The following is a 25,367-nucleotide window of genomic DNA, read 5'->3' as shown; positions in this document are numbered from 1 at the left end:
GATTCATCAGACCAGGCCACCTTCTTCCATAGCTCAATGGTCCAGTTATGATACTCATGTGACCATTGTAGGCAGTATGAGAGGTGGACAGGGGTCAGCATTAAAGCCACTCACAGGTGAAGTGAATAGCACTGATTATCTCGTTACACTATGGGATGCTTGACAAAGCCAACATTTCTGTTCTGCTGTTTAAGTTTATCATCATCATCATCATTATTATTATTATTATTATTATTATTATTATTATTATTATTATTATTATTCTGAGGCCCAAAATTTCTAAACGCTGCTCCTCCTAGAGCTCTCAATTACATGCACCAAACTCGCCACAGACCTTCAGCCTGTCCTGACTTAGTGTGTTATGACTTTTCTAACTACAGTTTTCCTGTTACGGAAGCTCAAAGTGACCAAAATTCCCATTGACTTCCATTGAAAATTTTGGACTTATACAACTCCTAAACCTTTCAAACTACATTTACTAAACTCAGCACAGCCCTTCAGGTTTTGAACTGATCGGACTTACACTTTTCCCATAAAAGACGATCAAATATCCCCAAAACTCCCATAGACTTACACTGACGGAATGTTCAGAGCCTGGATCGGAATGTTCAAGATTTCAAACTCCAACTGTCAAAACTCACACACACCTGTGTGCACGCGGCCTGAAGCCCCTCTTCCCTCCCTCTCACTCTGTCAGTGTACCTGTAACAGAGACTCTCACTTCAGCTATCTCTCTATCAATCTGCCAGTAGCACACACACTCCCCCCGCCCCCAATATCAGTCTACCTGTATCACTCTCTCACTTCTTCTGTCTTCCTACTAATAACACTCTCTCTCTATCTATCTACTTGTGTCACTCTCTCACTCCATCTGACTCACTCTCTACTTTCTACTTTCTACCAGAAACTGCTTTTGTCAGCCATCTCAAATATAAAATTTTTTTTGTTTACATTTATTTCTCAGTAGTTCTCCGCAGACATTGATGCTTTTAAAGAACTGTAGCGGTCCGATCCACTACCACCTGCAGTCTACTGTAACATTCCTTTACATATTACCTTACATATTTTAGAGAGATTGTGTTATGGTCACAAAATGTACCCCAGGACACATTTCACATTGTCCTGCAGATTACAGTTATCTCCCCAGGATGACGTTAGCATAGAGCCTTGGATACTTTTATTATTGTGTGACCTATTTTATGTCTGTTTGTTGTGTTGCACTACAAGCAGTTCTATGATATTTTTCAAGCTAGATTTGTTACAGTCAGATTGGATTTGTTCTTTTTTCCTCCAATATCCAACATTTTCTGCTGATATCGGCACAACAGCGATACTGGATATTGGGTCGGTGCCATCTCCCCAATTAAAATGTCTTCAAGTATCAAATGATGTTTCGTCTCATTTCTCAGCCATGATTATGTTTGCTGCTGTATCTAATTTACACATTGGGTTACAGCGGCTTGGTGAGTTAGGCTTTTCCACTAGAAACTAGAGCAGTTTTTTGCTTCAGTCCCTAGGTTTGCAGGTAGGAGCCTGAAATCCCACTGGATGGCGCTAGGTCAAAACGGCCTTCCTGTGACCTCGGCCAATGTGCCCTCTGGCAAGGCACCTAATCCCAGATGCTCCCTTCACCACAGCAGCTCAGGGAAAGAGCAAGATGTGCTTTACTGACTTGCTGTTGATAAACAAAAGGGCCACACATTTCATACATATGAGCATGGTTATACCCTCATATAAGGGTACTGAATCTTTAAATTTTTTCCACAAATTACTCACAGTTCAAATGTATGGTAAAGTTTTTTTGTTGTTGTTGTCAAGAGTGATTGAGTAAACAGCAAGGAAATATTTAAAATGCACATGATGACATCAAATACACAATATGGCCAAAAGTATGTGGACATCTGATCAGCACACCCATGTATGAGCTGTCCCCAAACTGTTGCCACAAAGATGGATGCACACAATTGTGTAGAATGTTTTTAAAGTGTCTTTAAGCATTAAGATTTCCCTTCACTGGAACTAAGGGGCCCAAACCTGTTTCATCGTGACAGTGCCCCTGTGCACAAAGCGAGGTACAAGGAGGCACGGTTTCCCATTGGTGTGGCTGGTGTAGAAGAAATCTAGTGGTCTGAGCCCTGACCACAACCTCACTGAACGCCTTCAGGATGAATTGGAACCTCAACTCTTTGCCAGGCCTTCTGAGTGCCTGACCTTGCTAGTGCTGAATGGGCACAAATTCCCACTGCCACACTACAAAATTTAGTGGAAAGGTGGCTGTTAAAACACCAAAGGGGGACGCGACTCTGTCTTAATGCCTATTGTTTTGGAATGTGCATACATGCATGTGAAAGCCAAGTGTCCATATGCTTTTGGACTGTTATGGCCCTGCAAAGTTTGGGCTCTAGATGTAGTGTGCTGAGGCTATGTTGATCGTGTGTTCAAAAATACATTATAGAAATGAACATAAGCACATGAATTACAGCATAACAAATTAAGCACACTATTCAAAATCTGTCTGCTGAATCGAAATCTCTAAATCTGAATCAGTTTTAGAGGTAAAAGCGGGCACATGGCAAATTAAAATACCACACACCAACCATCGATGCCCATCTACAATCTGCTAATGCTTAATGCTTGTGTGCAGAATTGCTCAATTTATTAAAAATCATCATAAAAAAGTGAAAGGTTCAGATATATACAGTGTATACATGACTAGGATTGAGAATCCTAGACAAATATTCCCACTAGTATTTCTATACTATTTAATAGAAGGTTTCTTGAGTTTAAGCTCTTAAAGGACATTACAAATTAATGATAGACTACAAATAAAATGTACGTCACATAGAGCAGAGCAGCCAACGGTGATTACCGAAATCATTGTTGTTTCTTCATACGAACAACTCATTATCTATTATATGACACAACCATAATAATTTATAATTGTCTCTTTCTGTCATCAGATAAAACATTTAATATATACACACCTCTTTTGCCGCACACCGGCTACTCCCCGTCTGAAGCAAAAAGAATACGCTCTTTATTGGTTTGTTTGTTTTCCAGCAAAGAGCATTATTAATGCTTGATCTACAAAGACTTAAGTATTCTGCTTCAAAAACACTTCACAGTAGCTCACAACATTCATTTCACACACTATCTGTGTGCTGTAATTTTAGCTGATGCAAAGTCAGCGTGAGGTTCCTCAAAGCACCTGACAACTGAGACAGCCTGGTGTGTGTGTGTGCGCTTGTGCGTGTGTGAGACATTGGTGTTTTGTGCATGGTCCCACAAACTTCTCAGAGTGGAATTAACAACTGCATGTTTATGTATGGCCTTTAGGCCATAATTTATACTTGGTATCTCTCACACACAATCTGTCTGTCTCTCGTACACACATGCTATTGTACTCTCACACACATTAAACCTCTTAGACATACAGTCACAAACATTAGCAAACCTAAATAACACTATGATGGAGAGATTGTTAGATTTTATAGTGTGTAAGAGAGTATGTGTGGAAGTATGTTGTGTGTAAAAGGCTTGATGGAGTGTGTACGAGGTTTAACAATGTGTAGGAGGTTTAATTTCTGTGTGTGTGTGTGTGTGTGTGTGTGAGAGAGAGTATGAGCGTGTTTGTGCGCGTGTGTGTTTTTGTGTATGAGAAATTTGAATTATGTACTAAAAGGCCTCATAATTGTACAAAGATTTACACATATGCATGTCTTCATTTCTGTTAAGTGTGCATAACATCCAATATTGTCTTATAATAAGTCTAGTATAAAACTAATACAGACCATTTTGTTCATTTTATTTGGTCTTTGGTCTTACTTTGGTTGACTCTGGGTGTAGTTGTCCTTGACTATATTATTAAATATTATAAGCTAATTTTGCATTTGTACTTGTACTTGTGTGTGTATATGTATATGTGTATATGTATATATGTATATATATATATATATATATATATATATATATATATATATATATATATATATATATATATATATATAAAATGTGTTTATATTTTTCCACTCAGCGTGCATTGTGCTGTGTATGTGCCACGTGAGCATTTGATTGTCAGCAGATACTTCCGATTATGGAATTTTTGTATCCATCATAAATTGCATGCTCTGTTCATGTGGTGTTTCTTCCTCATGGCCTCCTGTTTTTATGGCTCCTCCGTGTGCCTGCAGGCTACGTGATCACCACAGCCATTACCCCGGAGCTCGTGACACTGAGCTGGTTTAATAAACACATAAAAACTGTCCATGCACAAGTGATAACCCAATATTCTGCGCACGTGTGGGTGTCGATTGGTTTGTTTTCTCCACTCCTTAAACTGGCATTCATGCTGATTGATCAGGGGTTTGGAGATCATCAGTGCTGAGAAAACAACAGGAAATGTTTATCCTTTCCTAAGGTTTCCTGTGTGACCTTAATACTGAGAGGAGGGCTCTTCCTACGCCTGCTCCATCTCTCTGCTGTCTGACTGAAGGCTTTATCAGTGCAAGGCAATGGCCCGTTCAGAGTTGCTAACTCTCACAGCCCCCCTAAGTGCCCCCCTACAGAGGCTGCCTACTCTGTGCATTCCAGAAACAGGTCAAGCACACGGCCTCCACATGGCAGCACAGCACTGCCACACAACACACATGACTACAATAAGCTTTATTTAGGCAGCTCTTTTCACACGTTTGACGCACATTGTGAACCTTGACCTTTTGCTTGCATCACGTGCATGCAAATGTGCACTTAATCGTGCCAGTAAGCTATTTCATTAATAGTCAGTTACACAGAAAACAGAAGGTAAAAAAACAGAAATGTACACTGCAAGTAATATCTGATAACCACAGTACTAATGGCATTCTTTTATCTATACATTTTAATGGTTCTTTTTGGGCAAAAAGTGTCAACAAAATAAATACTTGTTAAATATAAAGAGGTCTTCTATTAAAGAGTGTGTAAGAGTGTGCAGACACAAACTAAACTCATGCCTATTTCCCTTTTAAAGAAAAAGGATCTGTGCAATGCTCCTTGTGTTTCCTGGGTTTGTTTCAGGCAGATTTTGTCCTGTGACACTCCAGCTGCCCCGTGGCTGGCCCCTGTTTTTCAAGGCTGTGACTGTAGGTACTCTGGACCCCACCTGTTCAGGGAAGCGTTTCATTTTCAGTTCGTGTGAAACTCTGAGCTGCCACTTCCAAGAAGCGCAGGAGGAACTGAACAGCCCTGACGCTCAGCTCCAGCTTCCCATTACCCATTAAAGATTAACAGTGAACTGTCCCACAGCTACTTCTCTCTCTCTCTCTCTCTCTCTCTCTCTCTCTCTCTCTCTCTTTTTTTTTTGCACTCTTTTTTTTTCTCTTGAACACTCTTAGTTCCATCTCATGCTTTCATTTTTTTCTTGAGAGAGACCCGCTATGTCTACTCTCCGTCTCTCTCTCTCATGCACTCTCACTCTTGCACATTGTCTCTTTCTTGTGCACGTTCTGTCTTTCTCTTGGACATTCACTCTCTTGCAGACTGCCTTTCTCTTGCACATGCTGTCTTTCTCTTGGACATTCACTCTCTTGCCGACTGCCTTTCTCTTGCACATGCTGTCTTTCTCTAGCACACTCTCTTTATGTTGCACACTTCTCTTTCTCTTGCACACTCTGTGTCTCTGCTGTGCACACTCTGTTTTTCTCTTGCACTTTCTCTCTTTCAGCCAATCAGCAATGTTCAGTCCTCTCAAACAAAGGTTCCTGGAACTATGGCTCAAGAACTAAAATTAACCCTAGTTTCTATAGTGGACATGTTCCAAACATTGCCTAATTCTTGCAACAGTTCTTAGATTTGTTAAAAGATTTCTGCAGTGGAAATTCGCTAATACAATCTGGAAACCACAATAATAGCAAAAACAATAGCGGCATAAGACGACATTTGTCTCTTCAACACTCTTTCTTACTTTACACTCTGCTTCTTTTGCATATTCAACTTTAGTTTCATTAATTTGTCATAGGAGGAATTTAATGTAATTTAAGTACAGCATTTGCTTAATTTTCAATGAAATAAATGTCATGAATGTGTGAGTGAGTAAGCACCAAAGAATGTGCAAGATTCAGGTGGCTTCTGATCAGCCCCAGAAGATTTCAGAGAATCCAGATCTACTTCCTCTTAACTTACCACCACCTCTCCCTGTCTACTGAGGTCAGCTTAGACACGCATACACACACACTCTTCTGCATATTATCTTGCTCTCTCTTGGTTTTGTTTTGTCATTGCTCTGCAGGAATCTTGCCAACATGGGCAGAGTTCAGTCATTCATGCAATGATCTTTCTTTCACCAGAGATGCCCACTGTCTCTATCTTACACACACACACACACACACACACACACAATAGAGTAGTACAACATGCCTTTTATGGAAAGATTCAGGAGCTGCGGTGATTTCACACCCCCTCCCTCCCTTCTGGAGTGACCAGAATGCTCCTGATGATGGCATGATTAGATCACTCTCATTCCTGCTCTTACTCACTCTCCATGTCTCTCTGTTTTAAAACAATAGCCCCCATTTTCACCTGCATCAGGGACTTTCCTCCTATGTTAGCCTGTGCTCAGTTAAGTGACTCATCTCATGCACTTTAGTTACAAAAGTTGTTGATGTGCCTCTTATCTGTGTTGTGCAAAACTGTGTCTAAAACGTCTCTGTTTTTCAATTCATCCCTTCCTTCTAAAATATCCCTGTGGAGTTTGTGTGTATTGTTAGTGTCATTGATCTCTTGGGTGAATGCATGGACTTTTCTCGACGCAAATCTCCCTTTCTGCAAAATGTAGACCACATGACACATGCATGATTCAAGGCCATGGATCCATGGGCTGCCAGTGCATTCCTTGCAGCCTGGATTTCTAGTACAAATATTGCTTTGACATGTAGCAATAGACATGGATCCACTTCTCTCATACTGGGTGAAAGGGGACTGTGTTAGGAAGACAAGTCGGGCATTTCTCACTAGGGATGCATTAACATCTAAATTTGGCAAGAGCTTTTATTGAATGCCACTTGCTAGTAAGGCAAAATCCAATTCAAGCACAGAGGGCAAAGAAGCCAACAGTTTACACAATTTCCCACTTACTCTAAATGTAGTTGATCAGCCAAGACATTTGTCGTCTGATGTTTGCATCTGTACTTTTGCACCGCAGCTACAAGGCTAAAAAGGTAACAAGGTAGGGTTGTCTCAGTCAAAATCGTTGCTGTAAATACCAGCCTCAAATGGCTTCCAGTTCTTCAGTAAAGCTGCACAGACTTGCCAGTGTGGTTTAACATATTAACCAGTCTTCAGCTGAATGTTGTACCCTTATGGGGCACAGTGAATCTGTAGACTAAATTAATTAGTTTATTAATTTATTAATTTGTTTAACAGTGACAATACAGAAAAATATTATTATATATATTATACCACAGACATAATGTACATAGGGCTTCTATCTGTAGCTAATTTACAGCCCATGTCTCTGTTTAAGCTGTCAAGACAGGAATGTGTAATCTATAAAGCTTCATATGCAATAGGGTTTTTTCCCCATATAATGGTATTACAGGTGTTATTGTGCATTGGTATGCCTGAACCCAGACTATAAAATAATATGATAAAATGGATGTATGGCCTTATAAGTTAAAAGCAATTTAAATTATTTTTTAAATATTTTTGTACTGTTTGTACAGTTTCTGTATACGTGTATCATATTCCACTGTGACGCCTAAGTATTTAAATGTCTTAACTTTCTCTATGCCATTCTGAGCTATATACTTTTTTCTCACTGAAAAGAACATAAATTCCAAATTAGCTATTTTGTAAGCCACTGGGAGACTTGTTAGCAACTCCACTGCCGTCTGTGCTGACTGTCTCATCTGGGACATCCTTCAGCTGAAACTCATTCCACCATTGTGGAACCGCCATTGAGAAGAGTCTGATTTTAGACTTAGTGCAGTGAGAGGTGCCCTTCACTCTCGTATCATAGTGACCAGGATAAAATGTAGGTCTTGTTGAGGAGCCCAGACATGCCAGCTGAGTAAAAAAGGCATTACATGTGCATATTCTGATCAGCAGTTTAACAGTGCAGGCTGGTAAGCTGACCAGCAGAGAGGTGCATACATATTAGTGTTGCACGATATGTTCAGAATACTGTATTGTGATTATGTTGAAATATATTTGATTGTGATGATAACCCATTCTTCTGAATAAAGTTAAAGAATGGCCTGCATTATTTTTGACTAAAATTATTTAAATTTTTTTAATCATGTGAATGCAATAGGTTATATAAACAGCCACGCAAACATCAGGAATTTTTATGATTTGTTAGAAAGCTTATTTGAATATCACAAGGACATGATGCCTGTGATATTAGAGGGGCAAAGACCGAGGCCGTGATAAGGATAATTGCCCTAATCAATGTTGGCTCCAATTTTTTTTCTTACTGAGCAAAATCTATTTCTATTGGGCAGATCCTTCTGCCATTTGAGCAGAAATACCCCACGAGCCAGACAAACTCTGGCTGCACTGTCCCTGCCTGGTTAGCATTAGCCGACTAACCTTGGATGACTACTCTCGGTAGCACCGCTATGCTAACAAGTTTTTAATGGGTGACTGTCAAAGGTGTTGAGCAATTAGGATGGTTTGCTAAGCTCGCAGTTAATATAGCTAGTTACAGCCATTGGATTTGGAGTAGTCAGATTCTGATCAGTTACACTGCATGATTAAACCAGATTCAGAATGAAACACGTTTAGCCAAGCAAAGAGCTTGGATTAGGCCAAATTTCCTAGAAGACAACATCTTCATTTAGGGCTTACTAATCTAATTTCCAAAACGTCAGCTAAAGAAATGTGAATCATTGTGTTAACTTCTGTTCTGCTGATTATGCGGACATCATCAAAAGAGCTCCAACCGAAATAATCATGAAGAACCTTGAACACACATCATCAAATACTCCACAAATATGTTTCAGTCACCTATTATCATATATTCATTATCAATACCACGCATGCACACCTCAGACACACAGAAACACTATTTTGCAGTATTTAGACATATACAGTCCATTTACAGTGCATTTAATAATTACTTAGCATTTTTCTCCTGCTAAGGTATGTTTGCATCCAGGTCGTTTACAAATCTTAGGAGATCATTTGAAGAGGACCAACATGATGACATAATTTAAAGAGAATCAGCCAAGCACATTAATGGCGAGACTGGATCACACACTTGTGCACCACGGTCGTGCCTGTGGGATGTGTCATCACTTTCATCCTGCATGTTTGTAGCTGTGCATCATCCCCTCTTTTCTATTTCTCCTTCTTGCCTTCTTTATTTTGGAATTCTTGTGAGTGTAGAGGTGCTTTACATGGTGTGAGGATCCCCCAGAATGCCTTTTATCATTGCACTCATTTGCAAGTCAAATGCTGTTTAGTCTCAGTCAAAGTGTGTGTGTGGTTGTGACGTTCATGAGGAGTCCGCAACATTTGCGTGTCTGCATTTAAGAACCACTTAGCTAGAAACTTTATCTGCTGAAATGTGCATTCCCCATGTGCCAGCTACTAAAAATAAGCTGTTTTAACTTTATCTCTTTTACCTCTTGTACTTGATCAGCTCAACTGAGCCACAAAAATGCTGAGATTTTAAATATTATGCAGATGCACTGCACATTCATTTAGCCAAGCTGTTTTTCAGTTTCCTGAACTGGTTCAAATAAAGTGGTAGTTACAGGAACTTGTAGAGGAGCAGATGGTGAGCAAGTAGGATAAGTCTTATCTGACTAATTACTGACATGGTTCTTAGAAGCTTGCCTCCTCCACTGTTAGTCAGCTGAACTGGATGCTCTGTAATTGTGCTTAAGATCAGAATATTACAAGAGCGTAAAGCTTGGTGGATACTAATATGCACACTGGGATCAGTATCTACAGTATGGCTACACTAATGCAAAATGTTGTGTCAGGCATTCGTCTGATTTTTATTACTATTTTACTACTAATGTAACAATTATTTAAGGAAAATGAAGCTAGCAAATGAAATGTTAGCACCTGCAGTGCATTGCATTGAAATAACTCTAAATCATAATGATTTTAAAGCAGCCAATAATTATTGATCACACATGCACACTACTGTCTCAAAAAGAGAGATGCAAACTACACACCCCAGCATGTGAACATGACACCTTCATGTAGCAGTGTAATGCAGAACAGGTTCATACAGACTGCATTTTGCAGAACCTGGCTGGTATGTGTGTGTGTGTGTGCGTGTGTGTGTGTGTGTGTATTGAGTGCATTTCAGTATAGAGAAGTTTGATGGTTGGCTGGTGCTCGTACTGATCCACTTTGTGTTGCACTTTTGTCCTTCCAAAATATAAAGAAATACGAATGTTTTAACGAGGAAAAGCCGTGATAATCCCCTGCAAACTGCAGTTTCTTGAGTCCAATGCAAAATAATTATCATGCTTTTTTCCCTACTCTTTCTTAAAGCATTATTTTCCTTTTCCTTGTTCATCTAAAATGGCTGCATGCAGACCTTGTAGACTGTATGGAGAGGAATGCTGAATGAGGCTTAGGGGAAAGGTGACTGTTCCACTCCTGTGTCCTTGCAAGTGCTTGCGTTGTGCTTTTTCTCAGTGCACACCCAGAGCCTGATTACGCACTATCTCTGCCACGCTGCAATGCCAGCGCACTTGTGGTTACGTTGCATTTCATGCATGCATACGCACACTTCCCTAATGGAAAAATCCTACATTTACTCTTCCATTGCGAGTGTTTGCAGAGAGATTTTCCCATTTGCAAAGAGATGCTAAACACATGAAAGGTTTTCATGCTAAGGTGGGTATAATTTTTTTTTATTTAAAGAAGTTGAAGACAGTGAGGTTTTGAAGGAAAGATAAAAAAAAATAAAATAAACCCCACCTTGTCGGAAATAAGTGCTGCATTTGAGTTTTGGCTGTAGGGTGTGGGGAGAAAGGCATGGTCTAGTGCTACAGTGGGTCTGCCAGATTCCTCTGAAATGAGCTCAGTCTAGCCTGCTTGTCTAGACGTGGACACAGTGGCGCGACCTAAACGCATTCATTCATTCATGCAGTAATAAGAATATCCCAGCTCAGAGATCAGGAAGTCTGTTGTGAGTTGGGGAAAGAGAGTTATAAAGCCCCTGTCTCTTCCTCCTTTTCTCATTTTTTCTTGAAGAGTCAAAGCTGAGCTGCACATGCTTCCGGTTACTCACTAAGTAACACAGGCCACTGTAGTACTTAGTGAGTAACTGACTACCTCTGCCTTTATTTTTAGAAGCAGGAATGCCTTATAATCATAAATGTGTGTGTGCCTTTTCTTCCAAAAATAGTGGCATATATAATCCTTGCTCACTGGAAAAGTGCAGTTGGAAACAAATTGATATTTGGCAACTCAGCACCCCAGTCAGTTCCTGTCTGGCCCTTCCCTTCTGCCACTGTGCAACTTTAGTGTAAGATTTTCTTCTTGGTCGTAATGATTGTGTAGTTTCATGTGGCTGAGGGAAGAGCAGTCACACAACCTTAATACTTTTAATAATTTAATATCCTATGTCCTATGTCTTATTCTGTACATTTGTGGACAGTGAATAAAATACTACACACTATAAACATGACAGCTAGTTATAACCCAATTATCATCATGAACATAGGGTCAGACATGCAATGTATAGTATTTGCACATTGAGATTATCTGGCATTAAGTCTCATTTGCCTACAGCCACAACACACTAGCTCTGTGTACCACTTTGGCAACCCCAGTCAAAATGTTCTGGATCATCCACTGGCCTGGACACATACTCAGCTTGCCTCAGGTGCCTGGACTGGTAAATTTTTCACCCCTGCTGTTTTAGTCATACGGAATGAAATCTATCCAAATAATTTTGAATTACATAATTTTGAATTGTTGTCCAAAGTTAACATGAATTATTTGAAGAGGAGCAACCAGAAAAACAAGAATTTGTACTTTCTACTTCATCTTTTATTTCACAAATCTGTTTCTGCCACACCAGCGCATATTGTGATATTTAGCATGAGACCTTCTAAAAAGTAAAAATGTATCAGGAAGTTCTATGCAAATATCTTGTGATATTATGATAAAATTGCACAGTGAACATAAGAACAGAATCACTTTTAAAATGCGTACTTGGGTCGATATTCAACTTTTCTGATCGATTTATTTTTTCATAAATATCTTACTGTGCTTACTTCCTGGTGTTTTCTTGGAAAGGTTACATGATAAGATATGCAAACTGCTTCACTGACACAGAGCTTGTGTATGCAGTGAGACACTTTGCAAGTCACTAAGAGTGTCACATCTGTAATGCTGGAATTGGACAGCAGTAAACAAGACTAAGCGAAGGTGGACTTGCTGGACTGAGGGGACGTTAAAATTAGATTCATCTGGTTTACGGCTGAGAAAACTGTTTGGTTATGATATTAAGATGTGTTCAGTGCTGAAACATGAGTGCACTTTGTGCTTGTATATGTGCATTTCAGTAACTGGAAGGAAGTCAGTCATATAGGTTCCAGAAAACAACACCTTCCTTTATTGAAACACACGTTTTCATTTTTATATTTACATTTATGGCGTTAAGCAGACGCCCTTTTCCAGAGCAACTTACTACTTTTTGAGACTCCTCTGTAACTCTGCATGTTGTATAAATATTGTTTCTTTGTCTTTTTTTGCATTTATTCACATTATGTGGACCAGAAAAAAGAAATGTAAATAAATACAAAAAACCTTGCAGCAAAGATCCAAGATTAATACAATGCAGGAAGCATAGCACGACTTGTTCACGTCTGCAATCATGTCTGCTCTATCACTGATATTACTGGCCTATTCATGATGAGAAAAGTAAATGAAATTCCTTTAATTATGTACCCAGTTATTAAAGATTATCATTTGGGCAGGGCCAGACTGGAAACAAAAATCATCACAGAAAGTGGCCTCTTACATTTGTCCTAAATCACATTACTGTGTAATGTGCATTATCTAGTATACATAGGGCTACATTAGATTCAGCTTATAATGTCAATGCACTTCTTTGCTGGACTTCCTCCATCATGTAAACTCTCATGTAAACATTAATCAAATAAGCAATATGCTAAAGGTGAAAAAAATCTACTCAGCTCATTTTTATGTATGTTTAATGTATAATATTTCAGTAATTTCTTTAATAGAGCATCGACTTAATTTTTTTGTGAGTAATGCAAAATTAGGCTTTGTCAGGCAGCACTGGTGCTTCCATTTCAGAAATCGAGGAGCATCAGCACTGCACTAACAAAAATTCAGAAGCACTCACCAAATTTTTTTGGGACACTAGTATGCAGTTTGCTGTCTGCAATACATGTGCCACAGAGTGAAACACTTGAGGTGACGTATAGCCTGGCTAGCTAATAATAAGCTTGGTTGTTAACTGTGGTATCAAAGGACCATCACACTAGGACCAATTTCTCTAGCTAGTCATCTCCTTCCAGCCAACAGTTCCCTGTAAGTAGCTTAGTGAATGTTCTGAGAGACAACGAAATCTGTGGGATTATAGTACAACACAAACCAGATCTAAAATAAAGCTGATATGAAAGAATGCTTATCATTCTTTAGCCTTATTTAGCTAGGCTAAAACATTGAGTAGCTGCTTTATCAACATCATCACAATCACCAACAGCAGATTTGGAATGGAAAAGTGTGTATTTTTGAGCACTTTGCTCATCTGATGTTTTTTTTTTCTGCCCTCCCTCGTTGTCCACATGTGTCCACAAACACATGAACTTGATAACCGAAACTCAACAGTCTGAACCAATCACATGTAGGGTCTCTGCTAAAATGTGTCTGTGTGTGTGTGCCATTTGTTAAAAAGCATGTGCGAGAGAAGAGAATTTAAAAAAAAAAAAAAGACAAAATCGTGTGGACTTTCTGGACCTTTCTGGTCCTGGACTTTTCCGGGCTCATTCTGAAACTTCCTGAAGGCCAGTCCACCCCTGCATTCAGGTGACAATCATCATCAGAGAAAAATGCATTATCCATACCAGATACTATTGGCTCTAATCAAAGTAAGTAGCAGGTAATATTCAGCTAGTTAGCTGCAACATTAATTAACGGCCAGTTAGGACAAGTAAAACAAGCAATTCTAATATAGACTAGCAAAACACATCCTCTATTCCTGTGAATGATTTCCAGCAAGCAAGCTGGAAGTTAACATCACATCCAGTTGTGAGAGAAATGCTGCCAGTATCTCGATTAAACAAGCTGTTTTATAGCTACGCTGCAGTGTGCAGACGTAAACTTAGTGAGATGGAGTGAGTGATAGGAATCTAGATGACCTGTTCTCTAGGCAGCACTGATTCATTTTTTATTCACTTCACACAGACCAGAAAATATGAAACATCATTCCAGGATTCTGTTTTTTCTCAGGAACGTGTCAGAGAATGCTTGTAACCTTTTTTTTTTTTTTTACCCTGCCGGGAAATTTTGGAAAACACTGGAGTCAAAAACAGAGGTAGAAATGCCAGCACTGTCAGCATGGTCTGTAAATTCTGACTTTGACAATTCCTCAGCTACATCACTCATTCATAATCTCAACTAGAGATGTGTGTGGGACTGGCTTTTTGATCATACTCACAAGGTTATTCTTTTTGTTTGTAAATGTCTCTCATATTTCCTTTAATTTTATTGGTTCTATTTCCCAAAATATAAACAAACTAGTAGCCTAATGTAGCTACCAGGCCCCAGTTGCATCCCTGCTTGAGTCAAGTGTGCTTCAAGAAATGCATAATAACATAATAAAATAATAATAAGTTACTGGATTTATGAAATTGAGATACTAACACCTTGCTGCTTGTAGTGTCTATACTGTCATCCTAGTGACTCCTGCACATGCATTTTTCAACAATAGAGTTAGTCAGTAACACAAAGTCTCCTCTTGGCTAGTTCACTCTGGTGGTGATGAAATTAGGTTTATGTCAGTGTTTTTCAGCTATTTGTTACAGTGTGAGACTGTTGGTTGTTATTGTCTATGACTGGGCCAAAAAGTACTAAAGGTACAGATGACACCTGCAGAAAAGCATATCAAGACCAAACATGTCGCAGTAAAGATATTCTCATATACTCCTACGTCCATGCTCCTTCACCATCCGACAGTGGTTTTGTTTAATACAGTGTGGCACTGATGATAACATTTTTCCTGCCATGTACACTGTCACGTATCCTGGCTGGCTAACTTCATAGTTACACCACAGCAAGTCTTGCAGAACCAGCTGAGGCCTGAAACTGCTAGGTGTTTAGTGGGAGTAGATATTTCCCATTTTGATGGCAGTAAAATGTTTTTTCACAATCAGTGAGAACATTCTGTTAGGATAAACCAGCAGGATAAACCAGCTGTAGGAATTCCACTGTGTGCAGGTACTTTCGGTGCCTGTAAATCATGTGGTTTATGAGAAGCACCGTGCACTTGTTGGGAGATTCTTGCATTTACATTGTTTAGTTCAACAGATTCAGCAAGTGCATTTAGCATTTTAAGTCCCATTATTTGTTCCATTGCATAAAAAGTAGCAATTTTGCTTTAAGCAAAATCTTGCGACGTGAAAAAATTGTGCTTGTCCACCAAGGTATAAAAGTGGTTAAACTTATGGTCATTTGTCAATTCGCACCCATTAGCTAGCTCTCCCCATATCACCACATCACACAGCAGCAACCAACTGTCAGACATTTTAAATGAAAACTCTTTGTTAAACCACATGCTGTCTTCTTGCTGGTGTGCCTGATTTGGCCATAGCAAGGCTGTTATCTCCAAGTGATAAATATTACCTCTTTGATAAAGCAGATGTATAGGCAGAGTGCGTATTGAATGGCTGCACTCCTTCAGCTACTGGTATTAGCAGCATCATGCTTCATGTGGACCTATAGGGAAAGACAGTATGGCAGCTAACAAACGCAACTCGAATTAAGCACATAGAGGCATTTTATTATATCAAACATGGATATACAAATGGGGGCTATATTACAAAAACTTCCAAGATTTAGGATTACAGAAGCGTAGAAATATTTCAAAGGTTATTAACATGAAAGGCACTAGGTGTGACTGAACGTGGACCTGTGTCCTGTGAAACACTGAGATCTTGTTCTCCACCTGGGTGAACTATGCGTCTTAGCATGCAGCTACAGTCAGTCTCAGGAGCTTCATCAACCCCTCGCCACACACACTGCCCCTATCTGCCTTCGTGTTACGATAAAGCACCTCGAAAACAGCTGAACAAAGACTACCTTTGTGCACACTTTGTCCCATACCTGCTCAGCACAAAGGCTCCGATCTGCGCGTTCACAATGAAGACGCACGGTTCTTAACCGCCACCGTGTGACTCAGTGCTTTCATCTTTTTCATCTTTACAAAGACTCAGCTATAACTAACAAGCCAGGAAAGCGAACAAAGACTTGGCGGCTCTTAGGAAGAGGGTTGATTTAAGAACGTCTCTCTTTGGTCTGTCAGCAAAGGGGATGTCAGTCTGGATTAAAGGAGAGAGCAGAGAGGAGTGTTTTTTTTTTTTTTTTTTTTAAAGACTGCCTTTAGAAATGATCGTGTTTGGAGCTAATATTATGTGCCCTTTGGAGAAATCAGAGTGACTGAAGAAAATCTTTGCAAAATGATCATATTCCTAACTTTTTCTAAGGGTGGGCAGTACGGCAATATTATGATACTGGGAGATATTTTAACCTTACACAATTTGTATTTTATGTAGTTTATATCAAAGAAAGCATATTGTGATACAAGTTATTACATTGTTTGGCATATTGCCAAGCCCTACCTGTTATACCTGCAGGTAACTTTATTTATCAAATATATATGGTTTAACCATTGAACAAGCAGTGCAAGTGAAACTGAAAATCCTGAACTCAGAGGTGTTGTTTTGTGTACTCCTTAGCCCCAACTTGTTACAGCAGAGCATAATGGCCAGCAGCTTTGCATGCAAGATTTTTTTTTTTATCACCCACCAGCTTCAAAGCAAATAGACTTTGTGCAACAGGTTTGCATGCCTGCCTCTGTCTCTCTCTTTCTGCCTCTCTCTCCTTCCCCCTTTGTGTGTGCCAGACAGAAGGTATTAATAGAAACAGATGGCGTGTTGTCTCATTGATGTCTCATCTGGTCGTTCGTTAGTGGGCCACAGACAGACAGACCGTTCTGACTCTCATGTTGCTTGGCTTCCTGTCCTGCCATATTTTTCCTGAGAGCAAACACTAACCCCCCACCCCACCCCCCCAGCAATTGCCCTCCAATCATTTGCTACCACTGCACTGCCCTCTCTATTCTTGGACTCCTCTGCTGCTGTGCAGATGTGCCGTGGCAGCAGGAAAAGCAAGTGCACTTCAAACGGAGAGTTAAACTCTCTGATCTCAATCACCTGGCTAAGAGGAGGTGGGGGTTCAGATTATGTACAGGAATGTGCAGATAGAGAAAGTGTCTAATTTTCTAGCGATTGCTGTTGTCCACACAAAACACCTCACCTTCAAAATGACCTGCACAACTGAAGACCTTCATAGACATGTGTTCAGAGATTGAGTTCTGATGTCTGGCTTTTTAACGCTGACCCTGAGGAGATCAAACAGACTCAGCCGACATTACACCACTTACTCATGCTTATCAGTAATAAAGGGGGCAGCGAGGACACAGGTGGATTTGGGTGCAGTGGGGTGTCTCTGCACACAAGCAAGGACTCAGTGCAGGTGGAAAGAAGGGAGTATCACCCTGTGTGTGACCTCCTCCCAGATAGTAACACATGAAACCATGCATATATGTCTACTCTGTCTCCCATGTTGTCTCTGCATCCCATTAACCGGTTGCATGAGAGAGACAGACTATCAGGCTGTGACTCAGTGAATAAAGCAGCCTGATGCACCTGATCTGCTACTTTTCTTTTCATTCTTATCTCAACTGATTATCTAACCAGCCTATGATGTGTTCATATCTTATGAATTACTAATGAAGTTGGCATTTGGCAGTTGTAGATTAGCACAATGATGTGAGGGGTGCTTAATGCCTGTCTCTGTGTCTTTTTTTTTTTCCCTTGGCTTTGTCCATCAGTTCAGTTAAGAATGGCTTTAGAAGCATGACTATGTTAAATGCAGTATTGCCAAAGCATTAAATCGTGACTGTACATACGCAGGAAAATAACTGATGTGACCTGGTAGAATTTGTTCTGAGATATTAAATTGTGTCAATATTTGGCCTCAGTAAAAATAAGGGCGCTCAATAGATTATTATACTGCAATCTGAATGGGACAAACTTTATTCCAGGAGCACAGACTCTGTCCAAAAAATGCTACCTACATAGGCAGCTTCCTCCTGAATGGCAAGCAGGGGAAGTGACAGTACTTTAAAATCTTCACAGTGGCAATATTATGTGTTTGAATATTGCAATGTATTGTATCAGCAAGGCTTTTATACTGCAAGGCATTAACTAGGGCATGCATTTTCAATGTCAGTACTGGGAACCCACTGCCTTTTGAGTTTGAAGTTTTCCAGGCTCCCATACACCTACTTCAACTCATGATGGCCTTGATAATTAGTCAGTTGGTTCAGGTTTCCTAGCAGTAGTCTACACAATAGATATGCAAAATATATAGTAAAATAATCATCTGCAGCTCAGTGCTTGTTAAATTCTGAAGGGTTGAAGAGGTGGAGTGTTATAGTGCAGAAGCTAGATGTAGCTTTGAATTGTAGAGACTACCAGGCATGTTCCAATATAAAATATGTACATTATTATCTGAATAATTTCATAACCATTCCTTGCAGTTTATGATATAATCTCAGTGTAATTACAGAAGGTACTACATTGATAAAATTGTTATTACTCAGTTTGAGTGACAATTCAGTTGCCATTATTTGCTACAAGTGGCTTTTTCCCCAAATGGAAACAGAGAATCCATGTCCAAGATAACAATATCATGTATGGTGAATATTTGTTTATTGTGTAGTAATTATCAACACAGGCCTAGTGAACATTAACTAGGTAACAACTCCAAAATGTGTAGTAAAATAATTATTGTTATCTTAACAGTAACAGCAATGTAATAGACACAATAACAGTATTTTCTCTGTTTTCTCTCCTCTGGTTCTTCACTTCCCCCTCTTTTCCGCCGTTCCTGGGTGACAGAGGCCGTCTCGTCTCCTCCCTCTTGCTTCCTTGGCCTCAACTCTGTACACTCTGTCTGTCTGATAACATCAGGCTGTGTGATTAACACTCATAGGGGTTCACTTAGCTCACTCCGTTCTTGTCCGTCACTGGTTCTGCTGTCTCGTTCTGCTCTATCTCTTGCCTAACATGCTGGAGTGTGTCACCGTGCTGATAGCACAGTTCCCATTGTCCTCCCTGTGCACTGTGCATGCTGAACAGTGCTATTGTGTATTCATAGCGCAACGTGCAGTTTTAGTACCCAGCCTGCAGCTCTTGTCAGACTCCTGCTGAGCAATTTGCTGGTGTGAATCAGAGATAATAAATCGGTTCTGAGAAGGCAAAGGGCTAGGGCATAAAGGAAAATATAATAATTAAAAAAAGTAGCAACCTGCTTCTGAATGTCTGTTTCCCATCCTCCTATTAAGCTTTATTTTCTGTTCAGGTCAAGATAACACTTCTTAAATTTTTACTAAACGCGGAACAGTACTAAAATGCACGTAGAACTATACAGACATGATGTTCGGGGTCATACTGCACTGAGAGTAACACTTTTCACTTCCAGTTGTGCACACACAGCTGCCAGCAGGATGATTTATTTATTCGTTCATCTTCAATGACCACTTTATCCTGGTCAGGGTCGGAGTGGATTCAGAGCCTGTCATGGGAACACAGGGCACAGAGCAGGAGGTTTCACCCTGGATGGGTTGCCAGTCCATCACAGGGCACCATGCACACACACACATTCCCACAATCATTCACACCTAGAGACAATTTAGAGTAGCCAGTCTGCCTACCTGCATATTTTTTGGACAGTGGGAGGAAACCCATGTGAACACGGGGAGAATGTGTGAAACACCACACAGGAGGGAACCCAAGCTTGGGATCAAACCGGAGACCCTGGAGCTGTGAGGCAGCAGCACTACCCCACTGATCATGATTGAACTGAAGAAATTAAAAATATGTTGGTGAAGTTGGAGTACATGCTTTAGTAAATTAGAGTAAAATTTGTATTGCTATAAAATCTAACAAGATGGTGTGAATGCTAAGTACACAGTTAAATGACAACTGAAGTTTGCAACTTTGACATATTAATGGAATATCTGTGCTTGCAACATGTTCAAATTATTGGTTAGCAGATTTGTTCACTGAGTGCACTGATCAGCTGTGGGATCCTCAGGTGAGACACAACACACTGACTTCTGTATGTCCAACCCTTACTCAACCAAGCTGTGGAAAGCCAGCTGTATACATAGCACTCTGTGTCTTATTAAACCCGTTGCTTCCTGGCACTGCTTATGAATGCACACAGTGTCATCATGAATGGCGTAGTGTGGTTTCAGTCTTCCTGTATGTCTGTACAAACGTTGTTGCACAATAGTGTCGAATTATGAACAGGCGGAGCAGCAGTGCTTACTATCTACTATAGTGATGAGTGTCTTCTGAAGGGTTTGCAGCTGAAGGTCTTCTCCAGGTGCGTCTACATGCATGGTGGTCCCTGTGTGGCTTTTCCTGCATACAGATGTTATTCCTGGAATGAAACTTCAGGGCCAATCGTGCATAGTCAGAGAAAGGGGCAGATGTAGGGCACTGAAGCCTGTTAGGGTGGCCTAATGATGTTGGTTTGCCTTTACATGTGGATCTCTGCTCAACCCGGCCCTGCTGTCTGCCCTTAGGTGGTCTTGTATGTTTTTCTCTTTCTCTGGCTTGTTTATAAGCTACAGAGAAATCTTTAGCCTGACTCATTCCCTAGAAATTTCTGCTTGTCTTGCTGTGTTTCTTTCTCTTGCAATCTGAACACCTTCAAAGAAGTACCTGCATGAAAAGATGAAAGATTGGCTACTCTGCCTTTTGTTTGTTTATCAGAGCTGACTCTGTGTCAGAAGCAATCATGAAAAAGAAGCATGCAACATGGTTCATTTGATCCTGAGGAGTGTGATTCCAGGCTCTCTAAAGCTCTTAATTAGGTGTGTGACAGTATGTTGGTGTAGGAAATTTGAATTGGGCCTAGTTATATCATTATTATGTTATTATCATGAGCACTTTTGTCACTTATGTAAGTGGCTCTGGATAAGGGCATCAGCAAAATGCTGTGAATGCAAACGAAAATGCTATTTTGCTATAGATGGCATGAGCAAAAAAAGCAATTCCCATGTGCACCACTCTGCAAGATTTCTGTAGTTGAATTTCTACAATTTAGTTAAGATTGAACACAGGTTTTAAACAACATCCTAGCAGTTTCTATAGCAGTGTTGTATAGCACTTATATATACTGTCATCCTCTTTGAAAATGAGAAGCTATAATGAAATGCAGTAAAAACCAGGACATTGGGTTGTATAGTTGTCAGACAGATGAAGTGTTTGCTCTCAAAAGGGTAATAGCTGCCAGCATACAGCACGTTTTCTAGGACGATATTATGGACAGTCGTGTGGATTCTTTAGAGCCGCTGTAGCGTATGGAGCAGGGTCTCTCTCTGCCACTAAAGGGAGCTTACGTGACTTCATTGGACCATGCACTCGCTGCCAGACAGGCTGTCCAAAGTGCTAGGATACACATGAGTGCAAAGAGCTCAGGGTGTGGCTGTACATGGGAACTACAAAGGCTAGTGTTTTTGCTTGATCCTAATCCAAAACTGCTTCTTATTTTTGTCTTATTTTATTTATATATATATATATATATATATATATATATATATATATATATATATATATATATATATATATATATATAAATGCACATACAGTATTTACGTGGAAGAGTTCTAGAGTAGCGCAGAGTTTTTTTGAGAAACAGGATATGTATCAGCTGTGCAAGCAAATTTCTTCACTTTATATATGTAAATGATGATTATGATTATTCTGTTTGTTTCTCTAACATTGCATCTAAAATTGCATTTCCTTCAGGAAATATGGAGATATGATAATGGTTCATAATTCATTAAAACACGGTGCCCAAAACCCATAATACCCTTAATACGCATAATACCCATTTAGTTCACTTCCTGCAGGTTGACTCAGGGTCAGACTGCATCCTCACTGCAATTGAATCACGCTAGGGCATGCTTGGGAGTGGACTGAGACCTTCTCGCACGTAGTATCTCTGAACATTTGCACTTGCACCTGAGTATGTTTTTACCTGCCTAAACGAACAGCTTCAATGAGGTAAACACACCAGGGTTTGATTCAAATGGATAAAGCACTGCATATGTGAAAGACTAAATCCTTTGAGTACTGTATTTACTCAGTTAACTGGTGGTGCTTCACTCACATCTTTGCTCTCATGTGTGGTAAGCTTCCTGCTCTTACTAACTCCCCCTTCATCCTGTTTCCCCCCTGTGTTTTTTTTTACACAACTTTTAATCATTTAATACTGTCCAGGCTGGAAGAAGAAAGGGAAGGAGCTTCCTGTAGGGAGGGAGAGGGGGAGCGAGGGAGAGGGGCGAGTGAGTGGGTTAATGAAACGGATGTGGCTATCTGAGCTCTGCTAGTTACTCATGTTGTCACATGTGAGCATCCAATTGGCCGCAAAGAGAGGAAGTGGGGAAGGATTGATCTCATGGAGCGGTCTTTAGGGGTGAACGAGTGTGTGAGTGGGTTTCTTTCTGTCTGCCATTGCTGTGTTAGGATGTGAGGCTGTCCTTCTCTGTTAGTGTAAAAATGACTGAATGTAGTTCTCACACCAGCATCTGCAAACAGACAACGATTGCATAAAGCAATCGGAATGACCACAAAACTGAACGTTGGCTCTTGCAATTTCCTGAATGCATATGCTCTCAGACAGTTGCATTTTCACTCTCTTATGTATTTTTTGGCTAAATGTGTAGGTGTGTGGTGTAATGATTTTACTCATCGTAAGCACCGTTGTATTATTGACAAGCAGTTAGTAAATTGTATTTATGCAGTGACTTGAAGATTTTGAGTTCAAATCCTGGGACTACCACAGAGCTGCTGCTGTGTTCATGAGCAAGAACCTTCAAGTGCTTACATCTGTGCTTATATTGGCTTCCACCTCACTTGTAACTTGCTTTGGATTAGGGATGAGCACATTGATCATTTTGGCAGCTTGAGAACCCAATGATGAGTGATTACTCTAGTGCTTAAATACCCAGGCTGGGGGTTGAGCTTATAACAATTCTGTATATGTCATGTTTGTATGGTATCACCAGTAGACATTAAATCAAATTAAATTAAATTTTTGCTGGTATAATTTGTTGAATTTTGTCAGTTTGTACAGCTGTCTGAGTGTTTTCAAAGCTGAGGCTGGCTAGGTTGCAAAGGGGCTCCAGTGCTTCAGCCTCTGAAATGATGAGTCATAAATTTCTCCACCCAGTGCCACCGCCACCGCCACCAGTCACTTCACAGTTCTTACCCAGTGTGCCAGTGCAGTAAATCATGAAATTGTAAAGAACGACTTCAGTTCTTTGTTGATTGGTAGTAGTTTTCACTAAAAATGTAACATGAACTGGATGAGGTTGCAGGATTAAATCAAAATCAGTATTCAGTAATCATATAATAATGCATTCATTATTGCTCTCTACTGTCAACCTCTCTGCCAACTAAATAAATGCATTATAATGAATTGTTAGATTTGCCCACTTTGTTCTTTAAATAGTATATATGGCCACTAAAGACTTCACCAACAAATGACTGTTGCACCATCGCTGGCATTGTCAGTCTGTTCAGCCCAGTCAGGTGATACTGAATCAATGCTCAGTGTTCTCTCAGCTGGTTATGCCATGCACTAAACATTTACTGTTCATATTTGGCAGGCTAAATGTAAGCCCTTATTTTCCGTAACAACTTTTATGTCGTCTCTCAAGGATGCTGTGTACTGCTGGCATTGCCTGCACTCCAGTTAATCAGAGTTAATGGCTGTCATAATCTTTCATTGCATGTCATTTTCCACCTCCGGAATGAATGCTGAAGAAGAACGGTTGCAGGAAATCAAGCCCTCTGCGCTGAAGTCTTCTGTTTAAATTCCTGCTGTGTGCTTCCAGTGTAACTGTCATTCTGTTTAACCTTTGCAGGAAGCTTACTTTGTTCCCCTTTGTTTTTCTCATTTTCTTCACATTAGTGCCCTGTAGATTTCTGCACAATGCAAGCTGGTTATTTATGCATATACACACATCACACTCAGAACACATCATATTGTGTGGTTTTGCGTGTAGATTACTTTGGCGCTTCTTAACCCCTCTTGATGGTTGGTACAGAGCCAAATCAATCAGGCAGGACGATTTATGAGTCCCTCCATTCAGCTTTATCTCTGCCCTCCTGCTCTCTGTGCTTTCTGTTCGTTTCAGGGCGTTCCGCTTTGCAGAGATACGAGCCTAGAGACAGAGGGACACAGACAGAGCAGCGAGCTTTGTGTGCTCTTCCTCTAAATGTCTGATAAGAGCGCCTGGTTTCTCAGGAAGTGGGATAAACAGTGTGTTGTGCACTTGGTGGCTCGTCTGAACATCTGGTGCTAGTGTAGCACTAAGTATTATACTAAGGGTCATACTTGTTTCTGTTCAGCAGGAAAGAATAGCATGATCCTTCTCACTCTCTGGCTCTCCATATCCACATTTAACTTTCACTTAGACTGTTTTCATAACTAGATTATTTGATAAAGTCTGCACCAGGTTCTGCCAATATCCATAATTTATCATTTCTACTTAAGGAGACATATTAGACCAATTTCTATTGTCCACTGAGATGATAGTCCAAATAATGGACTATTCTATTATTATTAGATGTATTTAAGCCATTTAAAGGGGAACATGCATGTGCATTTATCTACATTTTTCTAGAAATAAATAAATATTTTTTTGTATTAATGCAAAAATTCATGCATTAATGCAAAGATTCATGTGCAGACATATGCATCATTTCTGTGCTTGTACACAGAAATGACATTTGGCAAAATGGGCCGAATTTAAATACATTTTGATAGGTCCACACCTATCAAACTCTGATGGTAGCACCAGACATATTTCAGGAAGTTGTCTGTTTACTAGTGTCACTAGTGTGACATACATTGTCACAGCATTTAACACACACACACACACACACACACACACACACCCCTACCCACCCACTGCTCTGTGAAGTACATGGTACCAGTTGTGTGTATCAGGCATTAGAATGAATGTCGTATTTCCTGTTTTGTGCACAGAAGCAATCAGCCTGGTTTTAACTAACAGTGTTTTA

At 40.0% G+C, this 25,367-nt stretch overlaps 1 protein-coding gene across 3 annotated transcripts in view; it reads left to right on the top strand.

The window, feature by feature from the left end:
* Positions 1-25,367, top strand: part of gng12b (guanine nucleotide binding protein (G protein), gamma 12b) — a 57,163-nt gene that overhangs the window by 25,527 nt on the left and 6,269 nt on the right. The window lies entirely within an intron of this gene.

The sequence above is a fragment of the Pangasianodon hypophthalmus genome, chromosome 2, assembly GCF_027358585.1.
Source record: "Pangasianodon hypophthalmus isolate fPanHyp1 chromosome 2, fPanHyp1.pri, whole genome shotgun sequence".
In the NCBI taxonomy this organism is placed as follows: domain Eukaryota; kingdom Metazoa; phylum Chordata; class Actinopteri; order Siluriformes; family Pangasiidae; genus Pangasianodon; species Pangasianodon hypophthalmus.
Note: the sequence above shows the minus strand (reverse complement) of the source record. Positions and strands in the feature narration are given on the sequence as shown.